The sequence below is a fragment of the Zingiber officinale genome, chromosome 11A, assembly GCF_018446385.1.
Source record: "Zingiber officinale cultivar Zhangliang chromosome 11A, Zo_v1.1, whole genome shotgun sequence".
Taxonomy (NCBI): Eukaryota; Viridiplantae; Streptophyta; class Magnoliopsida; order Zingiberales; family Zingiberaceae; genus Zingiber; species Zingiber officinale.
Genome location: NC_056006.1, coordinates 27,137,998 through 27,151,060, shown reverse-complemented (window position 1 = coordinate 27,151,060; position 13,063 = coordinate 27,137,998). Strand labels below are relative to the sequence as shown.

Below are 13,063 nucleotides of genomic sequence, written 5' to 3'. Positions count from 1 at the left end.
GATTACAGTACACTCTTCTTCATAGCAAACAATACAGAGTAGGAAACTACAAGTTCCGTTATGCAAGGTTGACCATAGAGAAAGTTAAAATCCTGTTACTCTTACTTGTTGGTCTCACCGCAGAATTACATCCGTCATGCATTTGCTGCAATTTCATAAAAGATATCCTTAGGTCATTAAGCCATGTGCAAGCTCTATTCATCTTTTCACCATTTTTAAGCCCCAAAATCTTATATATTTTTCATCATAAAGGACTTTTCGTTTGCTCATAGCTTGAATATGTGGTAGCGCTGATCAAGCAATTTCTTAGATTAGGTTCAAATGACATCAATCTATATGACTGAGGTAATCTTGTAATAACTTGAACAGAAATTTGAAATATTCTATATTTTTCAGGAGGGATAACTCTAAAAAAGATAATAGCCATTCCATATCAACTATGTGAGTTGAAGTGCTAACTAAGAGAAAAACCACAAAGGTACACAACTTCCAAAAAAAAAATGTAAAATGTCAATTCTGATTGACATAAAAAATCATTACCTAGGCCGAGGGCTATAACTTCTTGACCTTCCTCATGTCTTTGGAACTGCTTCCATAATTTTTCCTTTATGTGTAGAAAATATTTTAAAAAAAAAAGATACATACAACTTATTAGATTTCATATTAAATAGAAAAGAAACATCACATTGCTTAGTGTTTACATCCATAGAAGATGAGATACACGTCTACAAATTGACGAGATGCAGTCAAAAGGGCAGCATTACACTATGAATTGTTAAGAGATTAACTAAACTTGTAAAACTCTGCACAAAAATAACAATGTGTGAGGAAGAACCTCAAACAGTCGCACACTAACCTATTGCTAACAATGGGATAGTAGTTTAGAACATCAAAGGTTGCTTGAATTTATTAAATACTAAAAATTCTTTCAAGTATACTTTGCATTTATTGTGCAACTTGTGTTCCAAACAATCATATAAGATTTTCGATGACCGCATTAATATCCCTTGTCTTTGTCTAAGTAACTAGATGCACATCAAAATCAGATATACAGGATCAGAAGTGTTGGAGTGACAGTACTCATGTCTTTAAGATATTAAAATTTGGACCACTTATTCAGAAATTTGTTCAAGTATTGTAAAGGAGATATACAAAATAATTCATAAATGCAAAACCTTCTAGTTATTTCTAATCTACTGAATTCAAGTCAGTGCAACAATAGCAAAAAACAATCACTTCAACAAAAGAATCACAAAAGAATACTAGCAGTTCAATAACTTACATACGCTTAGCATTTGGTCCATATTTTGCAAACTAAACCATAATATTCCGACCATCCACATTCCTCCATACAATATCCAATAAAAATAATAATCAAATTACAGGTTACTTTCCAAAAGATCAAACATCGTCAGAAAAATAATTATCAAAACCAAAAGTAAAGTAGAAGAAACTTGCCATCAAGTCTATCAACAGCCTTCTGAGCCTCATCAGCAATACTTATACCTCACAAAAGCAAACCCTCGTGAATCTCCAGTCCTTTGAGTCGCCAAAAGACGAACAAACAATTTAGTAAACAATTGAAACTCAAAAATCGTATCAATAACAGCAATCTCTCACCTCCGGTCCCTTGGAATGAACACGTCAATGACTTTCCTGTACCGATCAAAGAGAGGAAAGAGATCATCGGCAGTGGTACCTAGCAATTCGAACAGAACGTGAGTCAAAAATTGGATTCCCATCAAAACCAGCAAGAGAGTCCGGGGAGAAAGGGAAAACACTTACGGAAGCTGTCACGCCCCGGAGGAGTCCCTGTCCGAAGAAATTTAGACAACATCTCCCCTGTACGACGGACAATCTGAAACTTTCTACATCCCACATACCTCAGCCACATGCGGCTGGAATAATAACAGAAATAAAACAAACATATACATAATCATCACACACAGTTAATATAAATTTCAGCCTCTGGCTGATATCACCACGCAGTATATATAAATATAAGCAAACAAAGCAGTAATACCATGACTCAAAATCAACTCTATTCCACTACACTCGTAAAACTCAAATCCGATTTACTCACCTCTTCTGCCGTCCAGGTAGGCATGTAGTAAACATATCGAAATAAAATCCATCAACACATAAAATTCACACCAGATCCATAGTATCAAAAATCCATAGTATCAAAAATAGAATAAGACTGAACATAGACTAAATAAGAAGAAAACCAAAAGATTACTAAGCCGCCCTGGTCAGCAGGGGACTAGCGACTGGAACTCTCTCATGACAGCATCAACCTGAAAAATAACAACAATGGAGGCGGGGTGAGTCTAACGCTCAACAGGTACAATTGATATACAAAGTAAGGAAATAACACCTAGCACTAATCATGCATACAGTCTCCTGATAAAATAAAGGTAAATGCAAACCGAAGTAAAACAGGAGAGAAATTGTACTAACCAGGACCTGGGTATTAGGACAAACAGTCCGAGTGGTAAAGAAATCCTGTATGCATGTCAAACATAGGTATCCAAACAATATGCAGCATATAAATGCAGCAAACACAAACACAAGCAATAAATGTATCATGCATATGATGCCAATGTCATGGTCACCCCTGACGCCAGTCAGCCAACTCACAACAAAAGTGGGACCGAGTGGGTAGGGCTGTGACGACCGTGCACTCTGCATCACTACTCCTGATGAGTGACCGAGTGGACGGGATGCTGTCGGAGTACACACATACTCCTACCCCAAATCATAAATGGGGGAGCGCAATGCTCCCATCTCCCGGTACACTATGACGGGGAGGGATCTCTAACGTGCTACACGCTGCGTCACCTACCCCTGAGCGGACCAACGGAGCACCGGAAGAGCAAACTGACGTGCTACAACGCTGCGTCACGCTACCCATGAGTGTCACAACGGAGCACCGAACAGTGATGAAACTGGCAATGTGCTCGACAATAATGGAGCAATCTATCACACGGCATGTAATCATGCGAATGGTGCATGACACTAAGCATGGTAATATACCGAACAAACCTACATACACATATGATGTGCATTATAGTAAATAAATCACATTAAAATACACTGATCAGATAAGGTATCAATCCTAGGTCCTGAACATGGTGAGGTATGGTTATATCACTACCCCTATGAGCATGTGTAATCAGGTACATAACAACACGAAATGCAAAACAAACAATCAATCAAGCAGGTAACAGGTAATCGGGTAGTGATTAACCGAAACAAATGAGGAACATAATTAATGCAACTTGTTAATTTCACTACTATGCATATCAAAGACAATAAGTTAAAAGTACCCACCTTCAATCGAAATGGTCCAATCCGACAATCGAGATACTCGTCTCGCGTCAAAGTCCTGTGTCACGAATAAAAATATATTTTATTTAGCTACAACCATATAGATAACTAAATAAAATCTTTTTAACTAAATTAGGGCAAAACCCTAATCCATAAACCTCGACCAACTAGGTTTAGCTTCATTAACCCTAATTACATCATTTGATTATAAATCAACCAAATCTCTCCTAATATAACTCTATCACCTAACCATATAATCCAATTAAAACATAATTCAATATATATACCTACATGAACATTTCTTGCTAACATAACTTAACACAAAACTTACCAATTCGAAGACTTCTCTGTTGGCTCACAACATAGGATGGTCGCTGCTGTAAATCAAAGGGTTGCTGCCCAAACAAACACATGTTAGGCTCACACACTAGCTCAATATCTCAAGATTGCAAGATGAATCAAATTGAAGCCTTACATCTTATACCCAGAACCTTCTGTTGATCCTCAACTGATCAGAAAGACCAAAAATATCGACGGTGGAACAACACCTCGAGTAGGTGGCTGAAGCTTCGTCGATGATGGCAACAGGCTTCTTGATGGTCGGCTAGGTCAAGCGACGGCGGCGTGGGGATCTCCACAGCAAAAGGGACAACGGGCGCTGATGGCCAGCTACGGCTCGCAGTGGCCGGTGGCAAAGATCTAGGGCACAGCGGCGACTTGAGTGCCGGCGAGGAGAAGAAGGTCGGCGCTACTCGGCGTCGGCGGAAATGCCAGGGCACAGAGAAAGGGGGTCGGCGCTGGGGTTCGGGTACCGGCACAGAGAAGCGGCCGAGAGGAGTCTGTGGCGCCGGCGGAGATGCTAGGGCACCGGGGTGTGCGGTAGTGCTCCGTGAGTCGCCGGCGGCAATGCTCCGTGCGTCGGCAATGCTGACAGTGGAGATGGGCGTCGCGAGGAAGGAGGAAGAGGAAAGATCTGGCTCGGGCAGAGGAGAAGAAGAAGAAGTGGAAGGGGAGGAAGAAAACCCGCTGTGGCCGGCGGTTAGGGCACGACTTGGCGTCGGGGATGGCTCGAAGAGGAACGGCCCGGCACGCGTGAAGGGGGAAAAGAAGGAAACGGCGGAAATAAAGAAAAGGAAAAAAGAAATAGGAAATAAAAAGAAAATCAACAATTCCTCGCTTGAACTGGGTAGCCTAAACAGGGTTTTCCGGGCCCCGTTTTTGTCCCCGTTAACTCGTCCGTACGAGTTCTGAAAAATTTCCGAAAAATTTTCAAAAATTTCGAAAAATTCCCTTATCAATATTTGCCTATTTTCGGTATTTTACATTCTCCCCCACTAATAAAAATTTGGTCCCCAAATTTCGTTATCTACCATCAGCAAGTACTAAAGTACTAACAACAGAAATAGAGTATAAATGCTGAACGGTAAATTAAATCACATACCTCAAGTAAAAGATGGGGATAACAAGCTCGGATCATATCCTCGAGCTCCCAAGTAGCCTCCTCGTCCGAATGATGCTGCCATCCGACTTTAACCAGCCGGATAGTCTTGTTCCGCAACTGACATTCTTTCCGGTTGAGAATCCATACCGGAACCTCCTCATATGTAATGTCAGGCTGAACTGGAACTGAGACATCTGTCAGTACATGCGTCGGGTCGGGCACCTATCTCTGAAGCATAGATACGTGGAATACATCGTGGACGCCTGCCAGGGACGGTGGTAGTGCCAGCCAGTAAGCTACCGCTCCGATCCTCTCCAAGATCTCAAAAGGGCCAATATACCGCGGAGCTAACTTACCTCTGAGGCCAAATCTCTTCACCCCTTTCGTGGGTGAAACTCGCAGAAATACATGGTCGCCAACATAGAACTCTAGTGGTCTGCGTCTCCGATCAGCATAACTCTTCTGGCGGTCCTGCGCCTCTGACATCCTCCGTCTGATAGTACGGATCAACTCTGCATCCTGCTAAACTCTATGAGGTCCCAACAACTGGGCCTCTCCAAACTCATCCCAGAGGACGGGTGTCCGACAAGGTCTATCATACAACGCCTCAAACGGTGCCATCTGGATAGCCGAATGAAAGCTGTTGTTGTAAGCAAACTCTACTAACGACAGATGGTCCTCCCAACTGCCTCCGAAATCCATAACACATGACCTCAACAAGTCCTCTAGAGTCTAAATGGTCCACTCTACTGTCCATCTGTTTGTGGATGGAAAGTTGTACTGAAAGGAGCTGTGTGCCCAAGGTTTGCTGCAGACTCCGTCAGAAACGTGACGTGAACCGGGGGTCCCTATCCGAAATAATAGTAAAAGGGACACCATGTAATCTAATGATCTCCCGGCAATACAGATCTACCAATCGATCCAGAGAATCAATCCTCTGGATCGCTAAGAAGTGCGTGGATTTGGTTAATCGATCAACGATAACCCAAATCGCGTCATGGCCTCGTCGTGTCCTCGGTAATACCACCACAAAGTCCATAGTAATATGTTCCCATTTCCACTCAGGAATAGGAATCTGCTGAAGTAATCCTGCAGGTCTCTGGTGCTCATCCTTTACCTGCTGATAGACAAGACATCTAGTTACAAATTTCGCGATGTCCTTCTTCATACCGTTCCACCAGTAGGAACGTGTCAATCTCGATACATGCGGGTCTCGCCTGGATGGATCGTAAATCGAGAGCGACGAGCCTCTTGAAGTATCTCCCGTAAGACCATATGAGACTGAGATACGCACAATCTGCTTCGGAAGTATATAATACCCGCTTCATCTCGGGGAAACTCAGTCTGCTGCCCGGTAACTATCCGGCTACCAATGGCCTATAAATACTGATCTCCAACCTGGCCTCCCGAATCCTCATCCTGATCGAGGATTGAGCAACCATGGTAACCAAAAATACCTTGCTCTGTCTGTCCCTGCTCCTCAAGGTCTAATTCGGAGAAACTTTAAATCAAGTCTATGACCACAACTCGGTGGCAAGCTAAAATCCCTCTGGTCTTCTGGCTAAGTGCATCGGCAACCACATTAGCTTTTCCCAGGTGATAGCTAATGGTACAATCATAATTCTTCAGGAACTCCATCCATCTCCTCTGTCAGAGATTAAGTTCCTTCTAAGTAAACAGATCTTTGAGACTCTTATGGTCAGTGAGAATCTCAAATGTAACGCCATATAAATAATGTCGCCCAATCTTCATGGCAAAAATAATGGCGACTTGCCCAGATCATATACAGGGTAGTTCTTCTCCTGCTCCTTCAACCGACGAGAAACATAGGAGACTACTCTATCGTGCTGCATCAGAACAGCGCTCAAACCCTTAATAGATGCGTCGGTGCAGAGCAGAGGACATATCCGTCTTCTCCAGAAGGTAAAAATTCAAAATCGGAGCCGACACTAGTCTCTGCTTCAGCTCCTAGAAGCTGGTCTTGTCATCCTTAGTCCAAGTGAACTTCACGCCTTTCCAGGTCAGGCGTGTCAGTGACATAGCTATCCGAGAGAAACCCTCAACGTATCTTCGGAAATATCGAGCCAAACAAAGGAAGTTGCGAGCATCTTCTATAGACTCCGTCTACTCCCAACGGTAACAACCTCGATCTCCTGTGGAACCACGGTATACTCCTACTGGTGACCGTGTGTCTCAAACATCTCACAGAAGATAATCAAAATACGCACTACTGATATTCAAATCTAGACGTTTCCATCGAAACATCTCTAGAACTATGCAAAGATGATGTGCGTGATACACCTCAGATCAGGAATAAAACACCACGTCATCAATAACGATAACGAATTCTGATCCAGTATCCTAGGGATACCCAAATCATCTAGTCCATGAAAGCATCTAAGGCTCCGCAAGCCCTAATGGTAAAACCAATACACATAATGTCCATATCACAGACATTCACAATCCATAAGATCCTCGACAATAAACAAATCTGATCACCAACGATATTAATCACCAAAGAATAAATCCTCCAGTGTGAGAGCAAAGCTCCATTACATGAAATACGACATATGTGGGAGCAACGCTCTACCACAAACAATCCGTAATAGGTGGGAGTAACGCCCCACCACAACAATCCAAAATATGTAAGAGAAACGCTCTATCACAAACCAACTATAATATGTGGGAGCTCCGCTCCACCACAAACGATCCATAAGCGTCCAAGGCACCTTACTATCCAACTAGAGGTTGCACGAGATCACTCAACCACATATCACTGTGGGCAGCCAAAGGTATAAACAACCTAGTAAACAAATCAAATCCATAGTCAACTCTATCAGCATCCCAGTGGGTCATCCATTGATAGGAGAATTAGTTGACGGGTTAATCCAACAAATGACATAATGCAGACAACCAATCCATGCCCAAGATAATATCGAACTCGACCATTTCCAGTACTAATAGATCTACAAAGAGTGTAATGTTGAGACAATAGAATGACTCCTACTCTCTATGACACACTTCCTAAGTCAATTCGCTTCTACCATCACTGTTTTCTTGTAACCCTTAGATGGTATGACCACTGTCACTTAGCTTTGTCCATTCAATGATTACCTCCAACTTTTCGACCAAGTCAATAATTGAATGAGCTATGCTATCTATTAATTAGATCATGCTATCGACATATCATCAATTAACTATTTCAGTCAATCTACTAAATTACAACAATCACATAACTATAGCCTCATCACACACTAGAATAGAAATCCCAGCACAAAATACTTGCATTAAACTCCATATCAAAACCTATAATCAATCTAAACAAGCTCCATAAAATGGTTTAAAATTCAGCTCACCAAACGTGAATTGTTAAATCAACAACATAACAAAATCCACTTCCTCCATGAGAGACCAAAAACCCTAGCTTGTAAAAACCTACATATCACACATACATAACTGCTTGCAAATCCTCCGTGCATATCAAAATCTCCCAGCTTCCTAAGAAAATCATATGAACCCACAAAAATTCTACCGTCACAAGCACCGACCATAATATAATCCTTGAAAATACTCAATTCAAAACACCCACTTGACAGTAAACAGACAATCCTCCACGCAACCAACAGACTCCAAACAACTTTTCTAACCAACACAAAACTTGCCAAAAAAAATTAGCAGCCCAACAAAAATCTACAGCAAATAACAGGCCAAATACTAATATAAACTCACTGCAGATAAACAGCTGCCAGAGCCCCACCACACAAACCACATAAAAGCATCATTTAAACTAGCTTAGAAGAAAACCTAATATATGAAAGACCACTTCTATCCAAACAGCAAATTCCACAAGATGCCTTATCAATCTCACAAACACTTTCCCCCAACATCATCCAGATATTTCCCATGATAACCTCAATCATATTCTCCCAATAGAATGATCAGCGTATATCACCTTAGTCTCAATTAGTTCTTCTTATAAAATAGTCATCCAACATGATCATTTTAAATATGTCATGTATAATTGTTTTGGTCTTTCTATATAACCTACCCTTTATACTCCAAATCCAGATGATTCAAGTTGTCCATCTGTAGAATCTATCAAACATGTTCATGCAATGTCAACCTATGCTCTCACATTATACCATTTAGAGCCTACTACACTCAATCATCGAAGCACAGTAGTGAAATATAGACGAGCATGAGATATATATAATTCATGTTTTTGCTACAATTATTTAGCAATGTGGAGTACATATACGAAAATTGGAAACACCAAAAAAAATAGCTTCAACCAACTCAACACTTTAGGAAAACCAATCATTTAGGATATTCCAATTCTTTTGGACAACAATGTAATAAATTAATAAACTTGTAATAAGGTTCTTTTAAAAGTCCCTTTGAATCAATGTTTATCAATTATCTACTGATGAAGTTAACTAAGATAAAATGGTATATTACTGGCTAGGTCAACATAAAGATATAGATACTATCCACTACCCAGCTAATAATAGCAGAGGCTGGTATGTGCCTCAATTTTCTAACCAACTAGTAGTAACAGAAGCTAAACCTACTGGTGTATGATATGAAAAATCACCAGAAACTATAATCCTTGATCTCTATTAAGGTCAACCATGCTCAATGGCTAACCCATCACATGTAATATGTGTTACAACAACCAGACAGATACTAAATAAAGAATGCTAATACATGTCATAAACTATAAAATTACACATCATACCTATATGCCGTCTGGAGATGTTCCATCGCTGTCCAGTCCACAATTTGACCTCAAAATTCCGAACGAGAAAATCGCCAGAATTCTATATAAATCCGAAACGGAAGTCCGAAGTATAAACATAATGGAAATTCGTAGCTCCGAAATAAATACCCAAGTTTACTAGTAAACTCGGGCTAACTCCAAAAATACAGAACACCATAAGCAGGTATCATAACCCACTCTGATACCAATAAATTGGTATAAGATAAATCTCGAAATCCGTAACACGAAAATCAAACAAGTATCGCCAACCTGGCACTCTGATACCAAATAAATTGGTATCAGGTTATCCCAAATATCCAAAATATGAAAACAAAGATCGTAAAACTTAAGCTCTGATACCACTAAATTGTCACGCCCCAGAGGAGTCCCTGTCCGAAGAAATTTCGACAGCATCTCCCCTGTACGGCGGACAATCTGAAACTTTCTACATCCCACATACCTCAGCCACATGTGGCTGTAATAACAACAGAAATAAAACAAACATATACATAATCATCACACGCAGTTAATATAAATTTCAGCCTCTGGCTGACATCACCACGCAGTATATATAAATATAAGCAAACAAAGCAGTAATACCATGACTTGAAATCAACCCTACTCCACTACACTCGTAAAACTCAAATCTGATTTACTCACCTCTTCTGCCGTCCAGGCAGGCATGTAGTAAAACATATCGAAATAAAATCCATCAACACATAAAATTCACACCAGATCCATAGTATCAAAAATCCATAGTATCAAAAACAGAATAAGTCTGAACATAGACTAAATAAGAAGAAAACCAAAAGTTACTAAGCCCCCCTGGTCAGCAGGGGACTAGCGACTGGAACTCTCTCCTGATAGCATCAACCTGAAAAATAACAACAATGGAGGCGGGGTGAGTCCAACACTCAGCAGGTACAATTGATATGCAAAGTAAGGAAATAACACCTAACACTAATCATGCGTACAGTCTCCTGATAAAATAAAGGTAAATGCAAACCGAAGTAAAACAGGAGAGAAACTGTACTAACCAGGACCTGGGTATTAGGACAAACAGTCCGAGTGGTAAAGAAATCCTGTATGCATGTCAAACATAGGTATCCAAACAATATGCAGCATATAAATGCAGCAAACACAAACACAAGCAATAAATGCATCATGCATATGATGCCAATGTCATGGTCACCCCTGACGCCAGTCAGCCAACTCACAACAAAAGTGGGACCGAGTGGGTAGGGCTGTGACGACCGTGCACTCTACATCACTACTCCTGATGAGTGACCGAGTGGACGGGATGCTGTCGGAGTACACACATACTCCTACCCCAAATCATAAATGGGGGAGCGCAATGCTCCCATCTCCCGGTACACTATGACGGGGAGGGATCTCTAACGTGCTACACGCTGCGTCACACTACCCCTGAGCGGACCAACGGAGCACCGGAAGAGCAAACTGACGTGCTACCACGCTGCATCACGCTACCCATGAGCGTCACAACGGAGCACCGAACAGTGATGAAATTGGCAATGTGCTCGACAATAATGGAGCAATCTATCACACAACATGCAATCATGCGAATGGTGCATGACACTAAGCATGGTAATATACCGAGCAAACCTACATACACGTATGATGTGCATCATAGTAAATAAATCACATCAAAATACAATGATCAGATAAGGTATCAATCCTAGGTCCTGAACATGGTGAGGTATGGTTATATCACTACCCCTATGAGCATGTGTAATCAGGTACATAACAACACGAAATGCAAAACAAACAATCAATCAAGCAGGTAACAGGTAATCGGGTAGTGATTAACCGAAAAAAATGAGGAACATAATTAATGCAACTTGTTAATTTCACTACTATGCATATCAAAGACAATAAGTTAAAAGTACTCGCCTCCAATCGAAATGGTCCAATCCGACAATCGAGATACTCGTCTCGCGTCAAAGTCCTGTGTCACGAATAAAAATATATTTTATTTAGCAACAACCATATAGATAACTAAATAAAATCTTTTACACTAAATTAGGGCAAAACCCTAATCCATAAACCTCGACCAACTAGGGTTAGCTTCATTAACCCTAATTACATCATTTGATTATAAATCAACCAAATCTAACCTAATATAACTCTATCACCTAACCATATAATCCAATTAAAACATAATTCAATATATATACCTACATGAACATTTCTTGCTAACATAACTTAACACAAAACTTACCAATTCGAAGACTTCTCTGTTGGCTCACAACATAGGATGGTCGCTGCTGTAAATCAAAGGGTTGCTGCCCAAACAAACACATGTTAGGCTCACACACTAGCTCAATATCTCAAGATTGCAAGATGAATCAAATTGAAGCCTTACATCTTATACCCAGAACCTTCTGTTGATCCTCAACTGATCAGAAAGACCAAAAATATCGGCGGTGGAACAGCACCTCGAGTAGGTGGCTAAAGCTTCGTCGACGATGGCAGTAGGCTTCTTGATGGTCGGCTAGGTCAAGCAATGGCGGCGTGGGGATCTCCACAGCAAAAGGGACAACGGGCGCCGATGGCCAGCTAGGGCTCACGGTGGCCAGCGGCAAAGATCTAGGGCACAACGGCGATTTGAGTGCCGGCGAGGAGAAGAAGGTCGACGCTGCTCGGCGTCGGCGGAAATGCTAGGGCACAGAGAAAGGGGGTCGGCGCTGGGGTTCGGGTACCGGCACAGAGAAGCGGCTGAGAGGAGTCAGTGGCGTCGGCGGAGATGCTAGGGCACCAGGGTGTGCGGCAGTGCTCCGTGCATCGCCGGCGGCAATGCTCCGTGCGTCGGCAGTGCTGGCAGTACTGGAGATGGGCGTCGCGAGGAAGGAGGAAGAAGAAAGATCCGGCTCGGGCAGAGGAGAAGAAGAAGAAGTGGAAGGGGAGGAAGAAAACCCGCCGTGGCCGGCGGTTAGGGCACGACTTGGCGTCGGGGATGGCTCGGAGAGGAACGGCCCGACTCGCGTGAAGGGGGAAAAGAAGGAAACGGCGGAAATAAAGAAAAGGAAAAAGAAATAGGAAATAAAAATAAAATCAACAATTCCTCGCTTAAACTGGGTAGCCTAAACAGGCTTTTCCGGACCCCATTTTTATCCCCATTAACTCGTCCGTACGAGCTCCGAAAAATTTTCAAAAATTTCAGAAAATTCCCTTATCAATATTTGCCTATTTTCGGTATTTTACAGAAGCTGATGTTGAGAACGAGGAGGGAGTAGGTGTCCTTGATGTCCGGCGACCCTGATCTCCCGAAGTGCGACATGGGTGCGACGAGACTATTTTGGATTTTTAGGGTTTCAACTTTCAGGGAGAAGACTGGCGAATGATACGGATGGGACCATCTGGCGACATCGATCTGAAGAATTAGAAGGTGAAGAAAGGGGTCGGCGAGGGTGATCGACAGTAGAGAAGAGGGGGGCAAAGGTACGACCTTATTGAACCAGATCCTGCGGGTGGATTGGATTGTGTGGTGGAGGTCGGAAAACGGCGAGGCGGAG

The 13,063-nt window shown here is 42.0% G+C and overlaps 1 pseudogene; it reads right to left on the bottom strand.

Annotated features, from left to right (window-relative positions):
• Window positions 1-536: 536 nt before the first annotated feature.
• Window positions 537-12,828, bottom strand: LOC122032556 (annotated as a pseudogene).
• Window positions 12,829-13,063: the final 235 nt, after the last annotated feature.